Source organism: Chiloscyllium punctatum, chromosome 39, assembly GCF_047496795.1.
Source record: "Chiloscyllium punctatum isolate Juve2018m chromosome 39, sChiPun1.3, whole genome shotgun sequence".
NCBI classification, from domain to species: Eukaryota; Metazoa; Chordata; class Chondrichthyes; order Orectolobiformes; family Hemiscylliidae; genus Chiloscyllium; species Chiloscyllium punctatum.
Genome location: NC_092777.1, coordinates 48,204,098 through 48,230,715, shown reverse-complemented (window position 1 = coordinate 48,230,715; position 26,618 = coordinate 48,204,098). Strand labels below are relative to the sequence as shown.

At 42.0% G+C, this 26,618-nt stretch overlaps 1 protein-coding gene across 5 annotated transcripts in view; it reads left to right on the top strand.

Annotated features, from left to right (window-relative positions):
* The window catches only part of LOC140464039 (transmembrane channel-like protein 6), a 99,170-nt gene that overhangs the window by 9,819 nt on the left and 62,733 nt on the right, over positions 1-26,618 (top strand). For 2 of the 5 annotated variants that reach the window (XM_072558676.1, XM_072558671.1), the window contains exon 2: positions 25,345-25,450. The exons of 1 other annotated variant lie outside the window; for it this stretch is intronic. The gene's annotated coding sequence lies outside the window, so the exon portion shown is untranslated. 2 more of the 5 variants (XM_072558672.1, XM_072558674.1) reach the window with 2 other exon arrangements.

The window sequence follows — 26,618 nt, the reverse complement described above, 5'->3', positions numbered from 1 at the left end:
CAATCATAATGTCAAATATGATCAATGATGGGGAATCATCAGCCCTCTTCATTAGGGAAGTTTGAAGATCCACATTAATCATCAATGACTAAATATCTCCTGGTCTCAATCTGAATTGGCCAACCTTTATCGTGAGACTCTTCCCTGTTGTTCTAGACTTTGCAGCCAGAAGAAAAAATCCTCTGAATCTTATCTCTTTCAACATAATAACCCCTCTTTTTTTTTCTAAACTCCAACGCATTGGCCCGTTTTACTCAATATTTCTCGGGAGGCAACACTCCTTGTCCTAGGAATCCATCTTAGTTGTAAAATCCACAAAATGTAAAATGGATCAAAGGGTGAGCATTTCATAATGGCTACACTTGACCAAGACAAAAAATATGGTGTGCAAGGCTTTCTGCTGTTGGTAACATCACACTTGATATTGCGTAGAATTCTTGTTATAACAAAAAAAACCTTCTGATTAACATTGTACGCTGATAGCATATCTACAGTCTCTGCAAGATCCTGTCTGAAACACATGAAATCGAATAAAGACTGGTTATAGCTCCAACACACAGTGTACCATTCAGAATGCTGTTCACGGTGTGAAGAACTGAAAACATGCCATTATACCGCAGCATTGAAACAATATTATTACGCCCTGTACTGGGGGAAAATAGACAAGGTAAAACTGCAGCATTGGGCCAAAGGGGAGATTATTTTAAATTCTTTTAGCCTTTAGCTGTTTGCTATATGCAGCAAGATCTGGGGCTAACAAGTCTCACTTCAACAACAAGAATTCTCACTTACTCACCATAACCTGGACATGGTCATAGAGATGTACAGCACGGAAATAGACCCTTTGGTCCAACTTGTCCATGCCAACCAGATATCCCAACCTAATCTAGTCCCACTTGCTAGCACTTGGACCCTATCCTTCTAAATCCTTCCTATATATATACCCATTCAGATGTCTTTTAAATGTTGCAATTGTACTAGCTTTCACCACTTCCTCTGGCAGCTTATTTCACATACGCACCACCCTCAGCATGAAAAAGTTGCCCCTTAGGTCTCTTTTATATCTTTTCCCTTTCACCCTAAGCTTATGCCCTCTAGTTCTGGACTCACTAGGGAAGAGACTTTGTCTATTTATCCTCTTGATGTACCTCATGATTTTATAAACCTCTATAAGTTCACCCCTCAGGCTCTGACACTCGAGAGAAAACAACCCCAGCCTATTCAGCCTCTCCCTATAGGTCAAATCCTCCAACCCTGGCAACATCCTTGTAAATCTTTTCTGAACCTTTTCAAGTTTTACAACATCCTTCCGATAGGAAGGAGACCAGAATTGCATGCAATATGCCAAAAGTGGCCTAACCAATGTCCTGTCCAGCTGCAACATGACCTCTCAATTTCTACACTCAATACTCTGACCAATAAATGACAAGAACGCTGTGTTGTGTTTTTTTGAAACTTATTTCCTAAAAATAAGTCTGTGTTCGTCTGAGATTAAAGTCCTGTGTAAACAATCATTTGCTGGTCATTTTAAAACAAAACTCTGCTTTTATCTTGTGTCTGCACAATATGGTTTATTTCTGATTCAAGTAATTTTCTTCATCTGAGTTTTATCATGCATTTATACTTTGTGTGCTCCACATTTTAACTTGTTCAAAAATAATGGAAAATAGCTTTTGAGTTAATAGGTTTTTATTGCACTAGCATGTTTACTAATTGCAGCAGTAATGCTTTTTTAAAATTTCATTCCTGGAATGTGGGCCTTGCTGACTAGGCCAGCAATTATTGACCTTTTGTAATTGCTGCTTAATCTGAGTGGTTTGCTGGAGCCACTTCAGAGGACAGTTGAGAGTTAACCACATTGCTGTGGTGTTGTAGTCACATGTAGGCCAGACTAGGGGTAAGGATGTCAGGTTTTGTTCACCGCCACCCTCTCACCTGGGGTTGTGGGGTGGGGCAGCACTGGCTGCACCGGGGGGATGTGGCACATTGAGACATGACACAGCTTTGAGAGCAATGAAAGCAGAACATAGAGCTTTACTGCCTTGTTCATGTTGTAGTCTGCTCAGGGCAAGTAGGGTTGTGTGAATGTGATATCTGAACATTGGTTGAAACATGCTGATGTGCATTGCAAATGAAAAAAGAGAGTCAGGTTTTAAAAATGCTGACATTCTGTCATTGTTAAGTCTGTGTTGTAAAGTTGTTCACAGAATAACTAACCTCAGCTACCATTGAATTTGTATAAATTATAATGCTACCCCTTTTCCATCCATACAACTAAACATTACACTGAGTCAGTGCAATTAGATTACATTACAGTGTGGAAACAGGCCCTTCGGCCCAACAAGTCCACACCGACCCGCCGAAGCGCAACCCACCCATACCCCTACATTTGCCCCTTACCTAACACTACGGGCAATTTAGCATGGCCAATTCACCTGACCTGCACATCTTTGGACTGTGGGAGGAAACCAGAGCACCCAGAGGAAACCCACGCAGACACGGAGAGAACGTGCAAACTCCACACAGTCAGTTGCCTGAGTCGGGAATTGAACTCGGGTCTCAGGCGCTGTGAGGCAGCAGTGCTAGCCACTGTACCACCGTGCCACCCACTACCACCATGCTGCCCACATATATTTATTCAAGCTGCTGTGTGCAATTATTTGGTAAATCTCACAGATGCACTTCTTGACGGTTGAGAGAATGTGGTAGAAGGTACCGAGAGAATCGTGCTAAATCTTTTTGTATGATTGCTTAATTACAAAGACAGGAGAAAGTGAGGATTGCAGATGCTGGAGATCAGAGCTGAAAATGTGTTGCTGGAAAAGCGCAGCAGGTATGGCAGCATCCAAGGAGCAGGAGAATCGACATTTCAGGCATGAGCCCTTCTTCAGGAAGGGCTTCTTTCCTGAAGAAGGGCTCATGCCCGAAACGTCGATTCTCCTGCTCCTTGGATGCTGCCTGACAAGCTGCGCTTTTCCAGCAACACATTTTTCAGCTAATTACAAAGACAGCAAAGCTGCAACTTAAATTCAAGTTATCTTTGCAAATGATAACTCCTCTTGTTTTGTTTTAATATTGCCTTCTCAGGAAAGATTCCAAGCGTCATGTTGTAAAAAGCAGTGGATTTTTCCAGGGATGTTGCTGTGAGGGTTTCTCACTTCACTTGCATGGCATTTGTGTCATTAATGCTATTTCAGAGGGAGCTGCTCTGTGGGTTTCCAAGTATCCTGTTCTTCGAAATGAAGAGTTTCTTTATGTCAATCTTGTAGCTAATTACTATGACTAATAAATGACTTTGCAGACATTTCCTCTTAAATTTGGTTTTAAACAGGAATTATCTTGCCTGAAGAAGTCTCTGCATTCTTTACACATCAATCAAATCAAGAAGTGTGCTCAAAATGAAAGGTGGTGGTCATGATACTAAAAGTTGATGCATGGCAACATTCTAGTCTGTGAGTCAGAAGGCTGTCAGTTGAAGACTGCTGTGGGAATTGGAGTGTGTGCCTTGGCTATTACTTCAATGTGATATCTAAAAGTGTTGTAGTACTTTCAGTAATGTTCATGTGTCAACTGACTCTACAGATTGCCTGGTCAATCAACTCATTACTCCTTACAGGTAACTGTTCTTAAATCACATTTGATCACATTTTCAAGAATAGGAAATTGGTTATGTAGCTGGATTGCACTGCAGCAACTTACCATGGCTTCTTTGACAGCACCTCCCAAACTTGCAACATCTGACACTGAAAAAGACCAGCGCAATGACTCACGGCGGGGGAGTTACGCATGTTTTCAAGTCACACATTATTCTGGCTTGATGCTGTATCCCTGTCCCTTTGTCATTGCTGGATCTTAATCTCAGTGCTCCCCATTTAATAGTGCTCTGTACGTACTTAGGCCTAACCGGGTTCAACAAAGTCCATTCACAACGACCTTCCTGAAAATAGTTTAGGATGTGCAGCCACTGTTCACTTTGATAGTGCTACTCACATTGTTTGACCAATTTTAGAAAATTCTGCTAATAATTGAGATTATCAGGGAAATCGTAAAGTTAAGCGTAATTGGTGCACTATTTTCTAACATTAGGAAGGAAACATAAATCCAAGCGATTGTTTACCAACTAACTTTCATTATTAGGTTCTGTACTTGTACTTTGGGGAGTTCAAAACATACCTTGAGCATAGTTAATGTATTTCTTTAACCTGCATTCCACCCTAAATCAGAAATCTCTCTCCGGCTGCGTGCATAACCAATGGAAATGAGCTTCTACTGAAGCAGGAAATTTGGAGTTGTGCAGCAGCTGTACGAGAAAACAGGGGAGTGAAAGTGCAGCAAATCCAGGTTGCACTCAATGAAGGAGTAGTTGTTACTGAAAAAAGGTAATTATTCCCCAGTTTCGTTATCCATCTTCCATGCAGGTAGTGCATGACATCAGGGTACTGACACCTGTGATTTGAGCCTGTGATTATTTTTTTCCCCCATTCTTTTGTGGCAGATGGATGTCACTGACTGGGCCTTTTTTTTTAATTGGATAGCGTTAAAGGACTTCGACCCAGTGACACTGAAGGAATGCTAACATATTTCTAAGTCAGGGTGTCACTTGGAAGGGGATTTGCATGTGATGGTGCTCCCATGCATCTGCTGTCCTTGTCCTCCCGAGATGGTAGTAGTTGTGGATTTGGAAAGTACTGTCTAAGGACCTTTGGCGAATTTCTGCAATGCATTTTGTAGACAGTGCACATTACTGTTGAATGGAGGGAATGTTTGTGGATGTGCTGCCAATCTGTGTGGGCCTTTTTTTTTCCTAAATGGCATCAAGCTGTTGATTTTCTCTGGAGTGGCACTCATCCAGGCAATTGCAAGGAATTCTATCACATTCCTGACTTATGTAGATTTGGTTACAGTCGCAGTACTTTCAGTAATTTGGTTAGGAGGTGTCAGGAGGTGAGTAACTTACAACAGGATTTCTAGCCTCTGACCTGTTTTTGCAGCCACAGTATTGAGGTGGCTAAAGAAAACAGAAAAAAGTGCTGGAGAAACTCAGCAGGTCTGGTAGCATAGGAGAAAGTGGGGACTGCAAATGCTGGAGACCAGAGTTGAAAAGTGTGGTGCTGGAAAAGTGCAGCAGGCCAGGCAGCATCTGAGGAGCAGGAGAATCAACGTTTCGGACATAATCCCTCCTTTAGGAAGGTAGCATCTGTGGAACAGTTAACATTTCGAGTCCAGTATGTGACTTTTGTTCAGTATTGAAAGGGATCAGAAAATCGTAGTATCAGGGCTGGAGACAGAAGTAGGGGAGAAATGGGTGGGAGAGATTGTGAGGATGCTCACAACCAAAGTCAAAGGGGTTGCTAATTGTGGTGAAGGAGAGACCAAAGGCATGACAGCTGATGGTTGTCTAATTGGTAAAGCAGCTTTGTCAATTTTTCCATAAGCCCCCCCCAAATGTTCTTTAGAATCATAGAATCCTTACAGTGCAGAAGAAGGCCACTTGGCCCATCAAGTCTGCATCTATCCTCTGAACAGCTTCCCACTCACAGCCCTACCCTGTCCCTCTGAGCAATGAGTGCACACCTTGCTGTTGCGATGGCAATGAGCTGATTCAGAAGAAAATCTTTACGGTGTTTCACTTATCGGGGGTTGATTTTCCGTTATGCTGTGATGCAAAACATGTGATAATTAATCAGCAGCATTGAGGGGAGAAATGAAACCAGCTGCTAATTGTGGTAATCTAAACTCCATTTGATAGACAGCAGCTGAGCTTTTAGTTTCATATCCATCATAGCTAATTCTGATTTATTTTGAATACACCCATATTTCCATACATTGTGTGAGAATCAACTGGGGAAATGTTGACTTACTGTTTCCCTTTATTCAAGGGGAACTGAAGCTGATTGCCATCCCAGTACTGTTGTTCTATCTAAGATCTAGCAACTTGGCACTGGCCAGTAACAAATATTGAATCAATACGTTGGTGTATGTTATTGAAAGAGATGGGAATGGGCAAATATTTCCTCAGCCATAAAGTTAGTAAAATTGTCGAGAGTGTGATGCTGGAAAAGCACAGCAGATTAGGCAGCATCCGAACAGCAGGAGAATCGGCGTTTTAGGATGATGAAGGGCTTATGTCCAAAATGTCGATTTTCCTGCTCCTCGGATGCTGCCTGACCTGCTGTGCTTTTCCAGCACCACTCTAATCTTGACTCTAATCTCCAGCTTTCACCACATCAGTGGGATTAAGAGTTCACTGCATTTTTATGAGTATGGTATTCCATGTAGGCCAGATTGTGTGTGTGTGTCTGTGTGTGAGAGTTGATTTGGATGTGAGCATAAGAGGTATAGTTAGTAAGTTTGTAGATGACACCAAAATTGGAGGTGTAGTGGATGGTGAAGAAAGTTACCTCAGATTACAACAGGATCTGGACCAGATGGGCAAGTGAGCTGAGAAGTGACAGATGGAGTTTAATTCAGATAAGTGCAGGTGCTGCATTTTAGGAAAGCAAATCTTAGCAGGACTTGTACACTTAATGGTAAGGCCCAGGGGAGTGTTGCTGAACAAAGGGACCTTGGAGTGCAGGTTCATAGCTCCTTGAAAGTGGAGTCGCAGGTAGATAGGATAGTGAAGAAGACGTTTGGTATGCTTTCTTTTATTGGCGAGAGTATTGAGTACAGGAGTTGGGAGGTCATGTTGCGACTGTACAGGACATTAGTTAGGCCACTGTTGGAATATTGCGTTTACTTCTGGTCTCCTTCGTATTGGAAAGATGGTGTGAAACTTTAAAGGGTTCAGAAAAGATTTACAAGGATGTTGCTAGGATTGGAGGATTTGAGCTATAGGGAGAGGCTGAACAGGCTGGGGCTGTTTTCCCTGGAGCGTTGGAGGCTGAGGGGTGACCTTATAGAGGTTTGCAAAATTATGAGGGGTATGGATAGGATAAATAGACAAAGTCTTTTCTCTGGGGTGGGAGAGTCCAGAACTAGAGGGCATAGGTTTAGGGTGAGAGGGGAAAGATATAAAAGAGAGCAAAAGGGGCAACTTTTTCACACAGAGGATGGTATGTGCATGGATTGAGCTGCCAGAGGAAGTGGTGGAGGCTGGTACAATTACAACACTTAAAAGGCATTTGGATGGGTATATGAATAAGAAGGGTTAGGAGAGATATGAGGCAGGTGCTGGTAGGTGGGTCTAAGTCGGGTTGGGATATCTGGTCAGCATGGACAGGTTGGACCGAAGGGTCTGTTTCCATCCTGTACATCTCTATGACTCTATCATCATCCTTATCGTTGAAGAAAGAAAATGTTAAGGTTTGCAGTTGGGGTTTATAAGACTTATTGATAAAGTTAAGACTGGCTCATCCTGAAAGCAAAACTGCTGTCCAAACCGACCTTGCCACTCTCTGTGAGGCGTACCTCCATGCAGAGGGGTTGCTGAGAGAACAAATCAGAGGATACACCTTCTGTGTGAAAGGAAACACTTGCTTGTGGTTCCATAGGGTTGGCTTTTGCCCTTTGGAATAGGTTTTGGATGCACTGCCAGAACTCCTCAGTTGTATAAAAAAGCTTATAACATATCACCTGCAGCTCAGCTGTATTCAGTCCACTCCAAATGTTAATGCTTACGCCTGGCCCATAACTCTGTGAAAGATGTTAAGGAAGACCTCTCTTGTGACCTTGATGAAATCTCAGTGATCCTAATTTCCGGCAAGTTTAATGCCAGAGCTGGATGTGACTCTGATGTCTGGAGAGGAACTTTTTTTTGTAAGAAAAACCAGGATGGTAAAAGCTGATGCAAATGACATCTCCTGCTGACAAAGTGTGCTCAGCCTAGCTTCATTCTAAAATCCTCCTTTTCCATCAGAAAGACAAATATTGTAAAGACTGTATCTTTAATTTTTCTGCAGTTTTGCTTACAGTCTGAAATGGTAAAAGGACAATTTTAAAAACTATGCATGTGAAATTAATTGCTGCACTTTTTTAAAGCAAGTCACCAAAACTCATTGTAAGTAGTGTTTACACTGTTTCTTTTCGACCAGTCAGGGAGACTAGTTGCCAAAGGGTGGCACTGGGTGTGAGTACGCAATGAGATTTGGCTGGCAACTAGGAGCTGATTGGTTTGTGGATTTTCAACCAGCTTTGGATGACAAAGACCACCTGCTTGCCAACCATTATGTGATTGGCTCCTGGGTCGCGGAACTGCTTGTGGTTATGAATGATATTGCCAGAGGCATTTGGACCTCCAGAGGAAGAAGCGATGTCTTTTTCTCTCTTTAGTTAAAAAAAAACTTAAAGCCTAAAGAAAGCCACTTTATTTTCCCTCACCAGTTGTTGTGGCTTTTAAAGAATGACTGGGACACTTTGCAATTAATGAACCAGTCACTTCTGCAAACTAGTAAAGAAAGAATCTGAAGAAATAAATTGATGAACAGCAAGCCATGGCGAGCAAAGTGATAATCTCAGCAAACCCTCCAGACCATTCAATAGCTTTCCTGTATTTTGTTCCCTCCACTCTAACCACCAAGATTTTCTTTGTGTCTGCCTGCCTATCTGATAGTCTGTGTGTATAGGGAGTTTTAGAAAGGGCTAGATTTTTAACTTGTGGTGGTAGGTGTCCACAGTTATAGTTGATTACATGGCTAGAATCTATTTATTTATTTATTTGTTTGTTTATTTGTAATAATTCTTGTTAAGTGGAGAAATCTGATCCATACTCATGGTTTGCCTGGATCTAAACAGAAGTACATTGCTGGACTTTTGCAAACTTTGATAAAATCTTTTGTGACGACTCTGGGAATAGTTGGGCTTAATTTCCAATGAGTTGTGACAATATGAAACCACTTCGAGCCAATCTAGAAAAATAGCCAGCATCGGTACTTCCTGGAGTCTATCACTGCTCGCATCAAAGATCTAAGTGATATCTGTTTCACCAGTTCAATGTGGGCAACTAGTGTATGTTGGACACATTGCCTTTGTGCTAAGTGGAAGTAAAAGACCCAAAAGGATCAAAAATAAGAATAAAATGATCAATATTATCTTCATTTCTCAGTGCACTGAGTATAGAAGTTGGAACATCATGTTGCAGCTTTACAGGACATTGGTGAGGCCACATTTAGAATATTGTGTTTATTTCTGGTTTCTCTGCTATAGGTGTTGTTAAACCTGAAAGGGTTCAGTAAAGGTTTATGAGGATGTTGCCAGGGTTGCAGGGTTTGAACTATAGGGAGAGTCTGAATAGGCTGGGGCTGTTTTCCCTGTAGCGTCGGAGACTGAGGGGTGACCTTAGAAGTTTATAAAATCATGCAGGGGTATGTATAGGATAAATAGACAAGGTCTTTTTCCCAGGGTAGGGGAGTCCAAAGCGAGAGGGCAGAGGTTTAACGTGAGAGGGGGAAGATATAAATGGGACCTGAGGGCAAGTTTTTCATGCAGAGGGTGGTATGTGTATGGAATGAGCTGTCAGAGGAAGTGGTGGAGGCTGGTACAGTTACAACATTTAAGAGGCATCGCTTTGGATATATGAATAGGACAGGTTTAGAGGATAAGGCCCAAATGCTGGCAAATGCGACTTGATTCCTTTAGGAAATCTGGTTAATGCAGATGAGTTGGACTGAAGCATCTGTTTCTGTGCTGTGTAACCCTATGACTCTATTTCTGCTCTAAAGCAGCCCTAGTGAAGAGAAGAATTCCAAGTGCAGCAATTGCCAATCTGGAAAACTCTCCCGTTCAACACAGATCCTGAACAGGGATATTAAGTAACAGCAGCTCTACTAGACTCCTTTGATCAGGTGCAAGAGCAATGTTGTCAGATAGGTAAATTGGAGGACTTTTGCAAATTTTGACAAAATCCTTTGTGACTGGTTTAATGAAAATGCTGAACTGAGGGACTTTCTGAAATGAAAACAAGTAGCCTTTATGGCCTGATAGAACAATCTAAGGTCACGAGTTAAGAAGGCAACATTCCAAGAGCTGAAATCTGACACCCAAAAGAAATCTGGAAGGTAAAGGTCACATGATGGGAAGTAAAAGCACATGAGGGTGGCACAATAGCTCAGTAGTTTGCACACAGCACCAGGGACCCGGGTTCAATTCCAGCCTTGAAAGACTTCACATTCCTCCTGTGTCTGCGTGGGTTCCCTCCAGGTGCTCCGTTTCCTCCCACAGATCCAAAGATGTGCAGGTTAGGTAGATTAACCATGGGAAATTGCCCATAATGTCCAGGAATGTGCAGGTTGAACTGATTGGCCATGGGAAGTGCAAGGCTAAGGGGATGGGAGGCTGGATCTGGGTACGTGCTCTTTTGGCAAGTCAGTGCAGGCTTGATGGGCTGAATGCCCTCTTTCTGTGCCATGGGGATACTATGATTCTGAGATCTGACAATATGTTCACCAACATAAGCAAACATATCTGAAGTGGCCAAGGATCAGGCAAAGGCAAAGTCAAATGGGCAAAAGGTAAAAAAAATTCCATGCTGGCTTCGGGAAAGTAGCAAATGTAACTGTCCGCAAAGAAAGGCAAAGAAATCATGTGGAATTATCAAGGAATTTTCTCCATGACCATAGCATGGAATATTATGACATGCAACCTGCCAAACTGTCTACTTCCTGCAACTGAGGAAATTTAGTGAAGCTCGAAAATTGGAAATAGCCCGTACGTTCCCCTTAACTGTATTCACTTTGTTTTCTTCAGCATTCCTTGTATTTTGCTTCGGGGTGTGACAACACTATTTCCAAATTACTCAGAAGTGTGGCTGACTGATAATGAATGACAGAAAGCTGTGAGGCACAGTGACAGAGGTGAAGCAGGCATGTTGCTACGATATTGGGTAACAGCAGGAGTGCTCTTCCTGTGTTTATCAGACTGCGTCAGCTTGTTAAAGTGGGTGTGTTGATGCAAGTTTTCTGAACAATTCTTGACTTTAAGATATTTGTGGTTTTGTGTGTGGTTTTAATATGTTAACTGTTCATCATTGATTCTAAAAGCCTAGCCTGTAAAACTGGGCTAACAAGAGTTTAGAGAGACATCAATGAAATGTGAAACAGAGCTGATCAAAAAAAGTGACAAGAGTTGTTACATTTTCACATCAGTGGCTGAGTGGTACTGTAGTATCTAATCAGATTAGTTTGCAAACAAATCCAAGATAAGTAAGCCGAGACTGATTTTTTTTAAGTCTCCAAATATTGGCTGTCTTTGACCAGTCAGTGGAGGATGAAGATATTCCTTCTCACTTGAGACCAAGAAAAGGTTGGGTGTTGATGATAATAAAGTTTTCATCACGTTGTCTAATGGTTTTAGGGAAGTGATCATCTCCCATGTGTTTTTCTCTAGCTCAAGCTTCTTAGGTCATGTTCTTGACCTCCTGCACCTCGGTTTAATTCGTGGTGAGCTGTAATTATTTTTCTGCCAACAAGATCCACCCACACAGGCTGTATGCCAGTTCCTGTTTCTTGTTTCTCTGAGTGGTTTTCTTCCTTTAGCCTGGTTTTAGTGTTTCTGCAGTTTTTTTATTTGTGCTATCATTTTTATATGCCTGGGGACTGTTTGTCATTTGTCTGCTATTATCCACTCTGTCTTGCCTTATTGATCTGTGTCTAGCAATTAGCCTCTCAAAGAGCTCAATTAGTCACTACTCAAGCACAATTATGGCTGGGTGATAAATGCTGGCATTGCCATTCATGCTTGTGTCTCATGAAAGAAATTTTAAAATGCAGTTGTAAAGGGGGATTTTCCAAGCTTTATGACATATGCAACATGCATTTCCATAGCTGAATACTCCTGCCACAGGTCAAGTCAGGAGATTCTTGTGTCCTCATTACCTGCCGTAACAGTCATAACATGATGTTAGAGGTTGACTATGTCTTCCATGGCTATCCCAGCCGAGAGTGGGACTTGAACCTGGAGCTCTTGGCTCCAAGACTGAGACACTAACCACTGCACCACGAGGCCTCTGCTTGATGCCAATTCTCTCGACTCTGAATAAGTTGGGTTGGGAAGTTCCCAATTCATAACATGCTTGGAACTATTCAGGAGATGTGACCATGATTGTCACTGATTTAGCACTCTTAATAACTGATTTGGAAAATATACGTCATCTGGTGAAGTACTTTCAGATGTCATTCAGGCACATTGTCAAATGTTTTCTGTGAGAGGCGCATTATGCTTTCGCAGTTCTTTCCTGTATTTTAACTACTTGGTGATGTAGCATTAAAAATGAGAAAACCGTCAAACTTCACACTGAGAAGACCTCATCTTGATGAAATAAATTTTCAGTAGTTAGTTTAGCCCCTAGTCTTACTCAATTGAAATGCAAATTCTCTTTAAGACACTGTTTATTAATTGCTACAACTAGTTCACAGTCTTGATGCAGTTTTTCCCCTGTGCATACTTAATACCAAAGGAAACCATAAATTTAAGACAGTTGCAGTGATAATCACATTGTCAGTCTGTCTGCAGTGAAGTACATGTGATGTGGAAACACTGTCCCTTCAAGAAAGAACAAAAACAGACAAAAGCTGTAACCTCAAACTTGATGTTTTGGCAAGTTTCAATAAAACTAAATAGGAAACACATTTTTCTCTCAATTCTCTTGGGCTGTTCCTTTTCTCTGGATTTCTGTTCACTAATGGTTGCTAGCCCCTTTTCTTCACATTGGGAAGCTTTTCTTTTCACTCAAACACTTTGTACTTGTTCAGGTAATTAGCAAGGAGCGTGGTTATAGATTTCTTTGTTTCTCTTTATTCAGGATAAATTTATATGCGAACAGATGGTTGTACAATATCACATGCAATTATGGAACAGGGCTTGTGATCCAGAGGCAGCTAAAAATTGACAGATGAGTTCAAATTCAACAATGGCCACCAGGGACTTAAAAGTCAATTCGCTAAGAAGTTGGACGTCAGCATTTAGATTAGATTAGATTAGATTAGATTAGATTACTTAGTGTGGAAACAGGCCCTTCGGCCCAACAAGTCCACACCGACCCGCCGAAGCGCAACCCACCCATTCCCCTACATTTACATCTTTACCCAACACAACGGGCAATTTAGCATGACCAATTCACCTAACCTGCACATCTTTGGACTGTGGGAAGAAACCTGAGCACCCGGAGGAAACCCACGCAGACACAGGGAGAATGTGCAAACTCCACACAGTCAGTCGCCTGAGTCGGGAATTGAACCCAGGTCTCTGGCGCTGTAATCTAATCTAATCATTTAGCTAGATTGTTTTAAAGATCCCTAAATGACTTTTGTGGACAAAATGGAAATGAAATAGTTGTCCTTACCCAATCCATTCTGTGTTTGATTCCTGATCCTTGGTATAGTAGTTCACTCTTAACTGCCTTATGCAATGGTCTTGCAAACTATTAGTTCTATTGCAGTGTCTTATATTTGCTGAAGGCAGCGGTTCTAAGGCTATATAAGAAATGTTGGCCTTACTGTAGATAACAGTGACTATCTTGTGGAATCCTGACTCCATGTCGGTCAGTGTCAGTGACCTTTTTTCGGATGAAATCTCTGTTATAAGGTAATTGACCTGAAACTTTAACTGTGTCTCCACAGATGCTCCCTGAGGTCCTCAAGTTTTTCCAGCTCTTTTTTGTTTTATCTTAGATTTCTAGTATCTACTGTATTTTGCTTATGTTCAGAGTTGAACTTTTAAACTGGATGCTTTTGCTGTGGATAATGGAAGTTTTCTGAAGCTAAGGTACAGCCGACCTTGTATTCGATGTATTCAGAAATTGTTAAATTAAGATAACAAAGTAAATTATGACAATCTTTGACCTTCAGTTCTTTTAAACTTTGACATTATGTTTGATCTGAAATGTTCCAATTGCTGCAGTAAGTTAAATTCTCATTACTTTAAGATCCGGAATTCATTTCCTCAAGTAAGCCTTTTGGTGTAGGTCACATTACAGTGTTTGCAATTACACAGAATAGAAATGTAATGTCGAGTCATAGAGATGTACAGCATGGAAACAGACACTTTGGTCCAACTTGTCCATGCCGACCATATATCCCAATCCAATCTAGTCCCACCTGCCCGCACCTGGCACCTATCCCTTCCTATTCATATACCCATCCAGATGCCTTTAAAATGTTACAATAGCCTCCACCGCTTCCTCTGGCAGCTCATTCCATCACGTACCACCCTCTGAGTGAAAACGTTGCCCCTAAGATCTCTTTTATTTCTTTCCCTCTCACCCTCAACCACTGCCCACTAGTTCTGGACTCCCCCACCCCAGGGAAAAGATTTTGTCTATTTATCCTATCCATGTCCCTCATGATTTTATAAACCTCTATAAGGACACCCCTCAGCCTCCGACGCTCCAGGGAAAACAGCCCCAGCCTGTTCAGACTCTCCCTATAGCTCAAATCCTCCAATCCTAGCAGCATCCTTGTAAATCTTTTCTGAATCCTTTCAAGTTTCACACCATCTTTCCAATAGGAAGGAGACCAGAATTGCACGCAATATTCTAACAGTGGCCTAACCAATGTCTGTACAGCCACAACATGACCTCCCAACTCCTGTACTCAATACTCTGACCAATAAAGGAAAGCATACCAAATGCTGCCTTCACTATCCTATCTACCTGTGACTCCACTTTCAAGGAGCTATGAACCTGCACTCCAGGGTCTCTTTGTTCAGCAACATTCCCTTGGACCTCATCATTAAGTGCATAAGTCCTGCTAAGATTTGCTTTCCCAAAATGCAGCACCTCATATTTATCTGAATTAAACTCCATCTGCCACTTCTCAGCTCACTTGCCCATCTGGTCCAGAACCTGTTGTAATCTGAGGTAACCCTCTTCGCTGTCCACTACACCTCCAGTTTTGGTGTCATCACCAAACTTTCTAACTGTACCTCTCATGCTCACATCCAAATCATTTATATAAACAATGAAAATAGTGGACTCTGCACCGATCCTTGTGGCACTCCACTGGTCACAGGCCTCCAGTCTGAAAAACAACCCTCCACCATCACCCTCTGTCTTCTCCCTTTCAGCCAGTTCTGTATCCAAATGGCTAGTTCTCCCTGTGTTCCATGAGATCTAACCTTGCTCACCAGTCTCCCATGGGGAACCTTGTCGAACGCCTTACTGAAGTCCATATACATCACATCTACCGCTCTGCCCCTATCAATCATCTATGTTGCTTCTTCAAAAAAACTCAATCATGTTTGTGAGACTTGATTTCCCATGCATAAAGCCATATTGACTATCCCTAATTTGTCCTTGCCTTTCCAAATACATGTACATCCTGTCCCTCAGGATTCCCCCCAACAACTTGCCCACCACTGATGTCCAGTTGGAAGTTAAAATGACACTATTCCACCTTCAGAGCAGATGACAAGGTGGCCCTACTAACAGCAAGGGCCAACCTGACCCGGGCCATCACAGAGGCAAAGTGAGCACACGCACAGGGAATACACAGCCACTTTCAGGACAGGGGCAATATGTGGAGCATGTGGAAGGGCATCCAGGACATCAACCACAGAACAGCATCACCTGATGGGCTGAACAACTTTTTATGCACGGTTTGAGGCAAGAAATAATGTGGCAGCAAGGAGGTCCACTCCCCCTCCCGATGACCAAGTGTTGTGTCTTACCACAACCAGTGTGAGGAAAACCTGATGCAGAGTCAACCTATGTAAGGGGTCTCTGCTGGGCCAGGTAACATCCTGAGCAGAGTGCTCAGGGGATGCTCTGACGTACTGCTTTCATCTCCAACATCTCCCTGAGCTGTGCCATAGTCCCAATGTGCTTTAAGTCAGCTACTATTGCCTCCATGCTGAAGAAGTCTTCAATGTCCTATCTCAACAACTACTGCCCTGTTGCGCTAACCCGCATCATCATGAAGTGTTTTGCGAGGTGCATGATGAGTCATATTAAGACCCTGCTGCCCCCCTTGCTGGACACCCTGCAGTTCATGTGTCGACCCAACCACTCAACTGATAATGCCATTTTCGCCACCCTCCATCTGGCCCTCACCCACCTGGAGAAAAAGGACACCTACATCAGATTACCATCCACAGGCTTCAGTTCTGCACTTAACACTGTCATTCCTCTGCACCTGTTTGGAAAGCTGGGTCTGCTGGGCCTAAATATCTCCCCTTGCAACTGGGTCCTGGAGTTCCTGACTGGGAGAACTCAATTTGTCCGGATTGGGAACAACATCTCCAACACCCCAGGGCTGTGTGCTCCGTTCACTGCTGTTCGTCCTGCTGACACACAACTGTGCAACGATGCTGATGCTTTAGCTGTAGTGGGTCTCTTCAGCATGAGTGACGAATCAGCACACAGAGAGGAGGTGTAGTGGCTAACGGACTGGTGCAGAGCCAGCAACCTGATTCTGAATGTGGTCAAGACAAAAGAGATGGTTGTTGACTTCAGGAGGGCACAGAGCAACCACTCTCTGCTGGACATCGGCTCCCCCATGGAGATCGTGAAGAGCACCAAATTTCTTGGTGTTCACCTGGCCCCTCAACACCAGCTCCTTTGCAAGAAAGCCCAGCAGCGTGTTGAATTTTCTGCGCAGGCTGAGGAAAGCCCAACTTCCACTCCCCATCCTCACCACATTCTACATGGGGTTCATTGAGAATACCCTGAGCTGCTGGATCACTGCTTGGTTCGGGAACTGCACCGTCTTGGACCATAAGACCCTACAACGGATATTGAGAACAGCTCGTAAGAACATTGGGGCCTCTCTTTCCTCCATTACAGATATTTGCACCACACACTGCATCCGAAAGGCGAAGCGCATTGTGGAAGACCCCACACACCCGTCAGTCAAACTCTTCTCCCTCCTGCCATCTGGCAGAAGGTACCAGAGCATTCAGTCTCTCATGGCCAGACTGTGCAACAGTTTCTTCCCCCAAGCCATCTGGCTCCTTAACCTTTATGATTGGACTCTTTCACATCTGAAATTCTTTGCACAACTCTGAGTTGCTGCTAGAAAAATGTCCATTATTTATTATTCTTCTGTTACACTGTAACTTGTGTGTTTTCCACTTTGTAGGCTCTTTATGCCATGTACGATTGTGTAGTTTGTGCTGTCCATGTAGCACCTGGGGGAATGCTGTCTCATTTTTACTGGAACAGTTGTATATGGTAGAAATGACAAATAAAAAGCTACTCTACTATGAAAAAGCTACTCAACATAGAATACCAGAATGTTCAGCATAGATACAGTGCATTTAGTCCAACCCAACAATGGCAGTGCCCTCTTGAAATAACTTTATCAGCACAACCTCCTTGTTCTTTTCTCCTTTCTGTGTTTATCGAACTTTGCATAAATGCATCTGTGCTATTTGCCTCACCCACTCCATTGTGGTTGCAAGTTCCACATTTTACTTGCGTTCTGGGTACATTAATTCCTCTGAATTTCCTGTTGGAATAATTGGTTACTAGCTTGTCTTTGTGGTCACTGGTTTTTGGATTCCCCAAAATAGCTGAGAGTTGATGTTCATCAAGTCAATACTAAGATACTGTTGCTGACTGCCCAGATACTTTTAAAACATAAGAACTAGACGCAGGGGGAGCTAATTCAGCTCTGCCATTTGGTACCATCATGGCTGATCTCACTTGGCCTCAACTCCACTTTCCTCCTAGCCCACCATAACCCTTCAAACCATTGCTAACTAAAAGCCTATCTCCTCCTTAAATTGACTCAATGTCCCAGCAGCCACTGCACTCTGGGATAGTGAATTCCACAGATTTGTGACCTTTTGAGAGAAGTAACTTCTCCTCCTCTCTGTTTTAAATCTGCTCCTGTGACTGTGACCTCTGGTTCTCGCAATTTTTTCCCCCCAAATCTTGTATTCAGTTGGGCTGGAGAAATGAGAAGATCGGTGTGGGAATAGTGGCGATGTGAGATTACATTTGAGGTAGTGTGCACGAAAATGGGGTGTTCAGACACACGATCACACAATCTTTATGGTGGTGAAAGAGACCTGTTGAGTCTGCAATGGCTCTCTAAATGCTTCACATAGAACATTACAACGCAGTACAGGCCCTTCGACCCTCAATGTTGAGCTGACCTGTGAAACTAATCTAAAGCCCACCTAACCTACACTATTCCATTCTTGTCCATATGCCTATCCAATGACCATTTAAACGCCCTTAAATTTGGTGAGTCTACTACTGTTGCAGGCAGTGCATTCCATGCCCCTACTATTCTCTGAGTGAAAAATCGCTCTATGGTTTCCTTGATATCCAGAAAAATTTGTAAGGTGGAAGGAATTACAGGTAAATTTATTTATAACCTGGATGGCGTATTTGGAGCCATTGATAACAGTGTAAAAATTGATCTATCTATTGTCTTACATCGGAATATGCTGGGAAGACCCGAGAAAAGTTGGGGTGGTTGATGGTTGGACTGGGTTAGCAACAATTACTACTTCTTACAGTTGAACCTGTTGTCTTCAGAGATGTTATATGCACGGTCCAGAAATTACTGTTTTTTGTGTTTGTGTTTGGTCGCCTGTTTTGAGGGTAGTCGTTAACTATGGGTTAGATCAAGATCCAACATAGTCTGAATTGTGCTCTCATTTAAAATGTGACCCCTGTTTAAAAACTCTGACTGAAATGGCAGCTATTTTCATTTTTCCCTTGTTTTAAAAACAATTTCATAGAATATAAAACAATGTACAGTAGATCCTGGATATCTGAAATTAAGACAGAATCCCACTGGAAATTCTCAGCAGGTTGACACTACATATTGAGAGGAAGATTCATGCCAGCTCAGAGATCTCAGATGCATGAACCAAATCAGCTTTTCTACTTCTGTAATCACAACTCAGTAAAATTAATACCTTCAAGGGGCCTCAAAATTGACCCCCCCATTGGTTTCTAATCAGACTTGTGAATAATTAATCCCAGATTCTGCCAATAATCAATTCAGGTATCAGTCTGTATCTTTAAGAAAAAGACTTAAGCAATTTATAACAATATAATAACTTTAGAGTAACATTAAACAACCGAGTCTAAAATCTAATTGATCAATGTTTTAAACCCAAATGCCTTTGTTTTCCACCTCATCTCACAGAAGACAGACAAACGCAGTAAAAGATGCATAAAAGCAAGTAACAAAACTGACCAGATTATTAAGTGGTTTTCTTGTTGGTTTGTTCCACAGGAGTAAATCATGGTTTCTCTGTTGATTTTTCTGACGATGCTGATCAGGGTCACTTTTGCAGTTCACTCCAATAAAGGCAGTAATAATTATAACTTAGTTTTCTCTTCTATGAGCTTTGAAGAACTGTTCATGAGAGGTTAGACAGGGAGCTTTCAAGTCTTCATGCTGTAATATCAGCAGTCAGATTCATTCTCACAGAAAATACAGTCTAAAACCCAATTCCAACTCTGACCTGTCTCTGACTGACTGACCATCTCCTCCATGAGGTCCCAGTTCCCATTCAACATTTGCCATATGCTTGAAAATAAGGTCTTTTCCAGACTTGCTGGAACTAATCCCAGGTACTGACCTCATTAATAGCCAACTTTAGATGTCTGTTTAAACATTATGCTCTTCTGTGGTGATGAAGCATCTACAGAAACCTTTGATCAAGAACCAGTGTGCAGTTTACTTCCAGGCCTAGTCTCGTGAATAAATAATTTTTGATTGCCAGTAACAGCTTGTGTTAAAAGTCATCTTTATCCCACAGTTCCCAGTTCATAGCTCCGAACCAAAATTGATGAAAGGAATAAAACAAAACTCATCAAAAATCATCAAGAGCTTTGGCACCTGAAACCTGAACTTTATTTTTAATTTATTTCTTTTGCAGCATAAACCCTTTGGGTAACAAATATAACCCTTTTGTTTTAAGGCTAGGTTACAGATTTATTAGTTGGTGATTCCCTTGCATTCACACCTTCCAGCAATTCCTGATGAGGCCCTAAACCTAAGCATTTTTCGCTTTCCTGCGGTTACCCGCCAATGACGATGAGAGCATGCTACAGATCCTGAACAAGCCTGCACTTCCCAAAAGCATGGCTAGGCTAGACCTGTTACAGCTGAAAACAGGGTGGCAAAACTTGTTGGATCACTGTCTTAAGATCTGAGCTTGTAAGGTCTGGAAATGTTATTGTATTAAACCTGTTTAGTTTAGTTCCCTGTTGTTGAGTATCACTACTCATGGTTTCAGCCAGCAGCTGTTGTGCAAGAAATACTGAGAAACAGGAGGACACCTGTGAGCAGACGACATGAGCCGGGGGGAGGGAAAAACAAACGAGGCGTGGGGAAGCTCTGATATCACCAGTAAATAATAATGAATCATTGACTTTGTTCTGATACTAAATGACACAGGTAACACTCACTTTTCACTTGTGCGCTATTAAGGACACAATAACTCAATAATATTTGTGTATTGCGCCACCATCCTTCCTGCCACTTGTAGAAATCATATGATTCACTGATAGTCACACTGTAAGCCGAGGCATTGGGAGGGTCAGTTAGGACAGTTGGCTCAAGAATAGTGCAAAATGATGCTAACGACAGTTCCTGAAAGTGGAATAGTGGTGTCAACTGCTGGTATGAATATTGGAACGATATTAATCCTGTCAAAGAGACTAAAAGCAGGCTGTATTGTATGACACATTGTATATGAATTGGTGCAGGTATATGCTTTTTTGAAAAAGAAAATTGACAATGTCTTTCTAAAACCAATGAAAATGCTTATCTTTCAGTGTCAACACAATTTATTGCATCAAAAGCATGGGGGTTTTGGATAAGAAATTGATTAAAACGAACCAACTAAAACTGTGACATGCTGTTTTATTGGAAAACGCACACAATTACCTACAGACTAACTCCTTGGATTTTAAATGTCACCATCTGAGTTGAACTGTGATGTTAGTGTTAAGCCAAATATTTTATAGTGCCCAGAGGCTGAACATGTAAATGCCAGTTGCTAGTTTGATGTTTCAGCTTGCTTTCTATTGAAAGATTATTTTTTAGGCAATCAATTGTGAATATTTGGCCATGCTAATTGAACATGTTTGGCTCTTATAAGAAACTAATCAAATATTGTGTTTGTCCATGAGACAGACTTTAATGAGAAGTGAAACTCCTTCTTTTAAGTAAGGAAAGTCAGGCTTATTTATTTCTTTATCTTTTTAGCCTAATATATATTGAGAATGTACGTTTCCATGCAAGGAAACAATGTAAGAAAACTGTTTCTTTGCAAAAGTCATCTGCATGAAAGATGAGTGTTTCTGCCACAACAAAATGGTTCAGAATAGCACTCTTTACAAAACCTACTGAAGGAATATGTATGTTGCAGAACTATCTGCCAACACAGATAATGATCACTGACTCATAACTGACATCACATTGACAAGGTAAGCCTCCCTCCATTACTGCAACCTATGTTTAGACAGTTCTTTTAAGTATAGTGTTTTGTTCTGAAATTTTCCATTTGAACAGTTTGGACTTAACGGCAGTTTTTCTTTTGTCCTCTAATAGATTTGAAATCTAAATGAGAAAAGTTGGGTAAAATTATTTAGATTATTCCACTCTGGGGATGTATGTACATTGAGTTCTCCCACCCTGTTGCAGCTGCTGTTTTAATACAAACCAGCTGTTAAAACTGATGTGAAGGAGGCAGTTCAATTCTGTACAATTACTTATGGTGCTTGCAGCAAAGTAAATGTGTTCAAAATAACTAATAGCATATTTTAGTCATTTGGTTCAATATTTGTTTTAATGTAGAGCAAGGTCTATAACATAATTTGGGGATTTGGGCTCTTAAAGCACAGACAAATGGATTTGTAGTTTGAATTCTGTGAATGTGGCTTTACAAAAAGGTCCAAGTCATCTTTAATAGTTGAAAATAACATTTCCAAGAAATATGTGACTTAAGCAGACTGACTATGCAATCAACCTGGGGAAATAATTGCTGAAGTGTTTACTAAGTTGGCTTTTTATGACCTCCGAGAGAAAGAGGCAGAGTCAGAAGCAGGTTCAGGTTAGAGGGAGAAAGGGCTCCATTCCAATTGAAGGCCTCTTTAGTTTCAGCAGTCTCTGGGTCATCAGATTTGTAAAGAAGTCCCATGTTATTTTAACAGTCCATGGGATTTCTGTTGTGACCTGTTCAAAAATATTCCGGTGTGATTTGAGGTTGGTGATTTTAAAAAGTCAACATGGGAAACACAAAGATCGAATATACTCTGGCTTAAATGTGCACAGAACGTAGGCAGCACCGTGATACAGTGGCTAGAACTGCTGCCTCACAGCACCAGAGACCCAGGTTCAATTCCTGCCTCCAGCAACTGTCTGTGTGGAGTTTGCACATTCTCCCTGTGTCTGCGCGGGTTTCCTCCGGGTGCTCCAGTTTCCTCCCACAGTCCAAAGATGTACAGGTTAGGTGAATTGGCCATAGTGTGAGGTGAAGGGGTAAATGTAAGGTAATGGGTCTGGGTGGGTTGCGCTTCGGTGGGTTGGTGTGGACTTGTTGGGCCAAAGGGCCTGTTTCCATACTGTAAGTAATCTAATCTAAAACTTGATAATTTCATCGTTTCTCATTATGTACTGGTAAAAATTCCAGTTCAAGCTTAATGTTTGCTGTTATTTTTCTCTCTAAAAATGACTGTGTCAAGCAGACTTGGAATTCATCCACCACCCTGGCCTCTGTATCTCTGAACTATTACTGATTCGTCTGTGATTTTGCAGAAGTGTGACTTCTACGGTGTTAACAGAGTTCCAAGTGAAGACTTGTGTGCCAGACTAAGACAAAGGCATATAGCATTGAATGATGGAATTACACGCTGAATTGCAAATATTGAAAATATTTTGCTTTTTCTGAGCTTTTCTAAACTTCACTGTCAACTGTGGCTCAGTTGGTATCATCTTTGCCTTAAGACACACAACTCCAGGTATAAACTCTACCCTGGGGCATGAGCACAAAACTGATGCTGCTGTTCTGCACTTGCTCTGATGTGTCATCCTTAGGTTGAGACATTAATTCCCACAGCCCCATCTATCCCATAGAGCCATTATGGAATCCTAACAGTGTGGAAGCAGACCGTTCAGTTTATGAGACCACACCGACCATCCAATGAACATCCCACCCTATCCTTGTAACCCTGCATTTCCCATGGCTGATCCACCTAGTCTGCACATCCCCGAACAATAAATGGGGCAATTTAGCAGAGCCATTCTACCTGCACATCTTTGGACTGTGGAAGGAGACCCCCCCCACAGACATGGGGAGAATGTGCAAACGCCACACAGTCGCCCGAGGCTGGAATGGAACCCAGGCCCGTGGCGCTGTGGGGCAACAGTGCTAACCACTGAGCCACCATCCTGCCCCTGTTCTGCCCTACCTGTTCAGCTGGATGTGGAAGACTCTATGGCAGGGTAATGTAGGGGAGATACCTCACTATTCTGTCCAATATTTAGCCCTCGATCAATATCATAAATGCCGACTACCTGTTCATCGTGCTGTCCGTGGACTTTGCTCTGTTCAAATTGACTGCTGCGTTTTGTGTTACTACAATGACGATAATTTTGTCAAGTGATTCATTGCATAAATCATTTCAGAGATATTTGTTGGTTGTAACGAAAGGTGATGTCAATACAAATTTGTTGGCCTTTCCCTTTTTCAAATCATGGGCTTCAGAAAGTCCAGCACAGATTTTGTTTCTACTTTAGATAAGTATACTGCAGTGTGACTGGCTTTGAAGCACATAAATCAATAAAACTGCATTAGTGGCATATTAAAGAGCAATATAATTCTGCCTGTTGCATAAACAAATTCACAGTTTCTGTCGTCGTAAAGTCTGCCACCACTTGAGTTCCTTGTTTTTTGCTTGGGAAGACTTAGAGTTTGGAGAGTTATTGAAATATCAACAGACATGCTTGATTTATTTCAGCTGTGCACTAGGAGGTGCAGCAAGTCAGACAATATTCCAGAAACTAAATAGGTGAAACCCTTTGTATTGTGAACCCTGGAGTTGACCGGCTCATTAACCATTCAGCCTAGACCATAGAAAAACATTAGTGAGAGAGGCCTTAAGGTTGATCTCTGTGGGAAATGGAAATACAGCATTAGGGAGGCATGATGGTTCAGTGGTTAGCACTTCTGCCTCATAGCATGAGAGACCTGGGTTTGATTTCCCTCATCTCTCACCCCCAAAAATTGGGCTACTATCTGTGTGGAGTTTACACATTCTCTCCATGTCCATGTGGGCTTCCTGTGGGTGCTCCAGTTTCCTCCCACAGTCCAAAGATGTGCAGGTTAGGTGGATTGGCCATGCTGCATTGCTTCATAGTGTCTGGGAATGTGTAGGTTAGGTGGGTTAGCTATGGGGAGTGCAAGGTTTTGGGAATGGGGTGAGGGCTGAATCTGGGTTGGGATGCTTTATGGAAGGTTGGTGTGGACTTGATGGGCCGAATGGCCTCTTTCTGCCCTGTAGAGATTCTATGATTCAATATGCTCTTTGTTCTTATTTGGATTGGAATATAATTATTTGGAGGAGGGAGGACTGACTGCATCATGGCTCTTGTAAGCTACTAGAGCAGCAGTGCTGCATGAGGATGCCCTGATGTCAACGCACCAAACATGATGTAATGGAGAAAGAAGGGGGAAAAGAACAACAAAGATAAAACTGAACAGATTTAGAAGTGATGATGAAAAGGCATGGATGAGCAAAAGGATAAGTTTAATTCTTTCCAACATCTTTAGCCAAGCCATGCAAAAAGGTAAAAACAGTTGAGTGTGCTTTCATTTCTGCATTAATATTTGCAAGTAAACAGGGATATAGAGGGGGTTCATTACTTCAAGTTTGAACAGGATGTCAGGCAGCTGTAAAATTCAGTTCTTCTATTCTAATGGAGAAAATAATAACATCATTGTCATCCAGGCCGAATTTGAAAGTTTTACTTTTTGAACGTTTGATTTGAATACTCTGTATCTTTGTCATCACTTCAGCACTTTGTGCTACCCTGTGTCCTGTAATACCACATAGAAACTAGGGTGAATGTGTTAATAAAAGGAGTGTCAGGTTGGTCATAAAAGCTTAATTATTAATGCCCTATCTGTCATGGCATGTCATTATCTTTTCAAATGTGTCTCATATTGCAATCCATAGATTTGTTAGGTTATTTGGAGTGAACAAGTCATGCTTAATATTAAAATTGCAAAGCAAAACAATTGTTGGATGAAACCAGTCGATCAAATAGTGCCTGTGGAGTGAGAAACCAATCTACTATTTTGCCTTATTAGCACTTTATTAAAAACATCCCATTTCAATCGAATTCATACTTGTTTCTAGCTGGAACAATGCAGTACATATAACACTTAGAAACTATATCTCAGGAATTACAAAAAAATAACTTTTGTTTCCTATTTCAGCAGGAAATCTTAGCTTACTGTGTCAGCACCGACTGCAGCTGTAATCTAACCAATGCAGAGGATGGATTGTAAAATCATAAACAGTCAGCCTGATGAATACTGAGAGGTATGTGCTGACTCATCACAACTCCCTGTTCAAGAAGCATGATAATGCATCCTAAAACAGCATATTGACAAACACAGGATAGGAAATAGACTATACTGTGACATACCCAGACATCGAAGGAAGGAAGACATTTACTGAAAACAAAGAATTTATTTAAACTGCGGTATCGTTTTAAGTCCAAGTGCTTCATACGTTGATTGTATCCAAGAAGGTAAAAATACAAAATTCCTGAGCCGCCATTTTTTTTATTTGGGTAAACAAAAGCTTGCATTTATCCAGCACCTTTTAACGTCACCACATATTCTAACGTGCCTCTACAGGAACATGATCAAACACTAATTGAAACTGAGGAACGTAAGCAGCGTTTTGGACTGATGCCCAAAATCTTTGTCAAAGATTAGCTTTTAAGTAGCATCTTGAATGAAGAAAGACTGGCGGAGAGGTTTACAAGAGAGAATTCCTGAGCTTAGGGTCTAAGCAACTGAAGGAATACTGCCACTACTAGTAGAGCAATGAAGTAAGAAATAACTACAATAGAATTGGTTAGCATTGATCTTCAAAAAGGTATCTTTGCATTTTAAATATAATTAAAAATTAAATGTTATTCAAATGTCATTTAAAATATACAGTTAAAAATCACACAACACCAGGTTATGGTCCAACAGGTTTACTGTATTTGGTGCGGGGGGGGGAGGGGGGTGCGGGGGGGGGGGAGGGGGGGGAGGGGGGGGGAGAGGGGGGTGCGGGGGGGGAGGGGGGGGGAGGGGGGGGAGAGGGGGGTTCGGGGGGGGGAGGGGGGGGAGGGGGTGCGGGGGGAGGGGGGGGAGGAGGGAGGGGGGGGCGAGGGGGGAGGGGGGGGTGGGGGGGCGAGGGGGGAGGGGGGCGCGGGGGGAGGTGGGGGGGCAGTGGCATTTTTGATAAGGGATAGCATTACAGCTGTACTGAGGGAAGATATTTCCGGAAATACATCCAGGGAAGTTATTTGGGTGGAACTGAGAAATAAGAAAGGGATGATCACCTTATTGGGATTGTATTATAGATCTCCTAAAAGTCAGAGGGAAATTGTGAAACAAATTTGTAAGGACACTTCAGTTATCTGTAAGAATAATAGGGTGGTTATGGTAGGGGATTTTAACTTTTCAAACATAGACTGTGACTGTGACTGCCA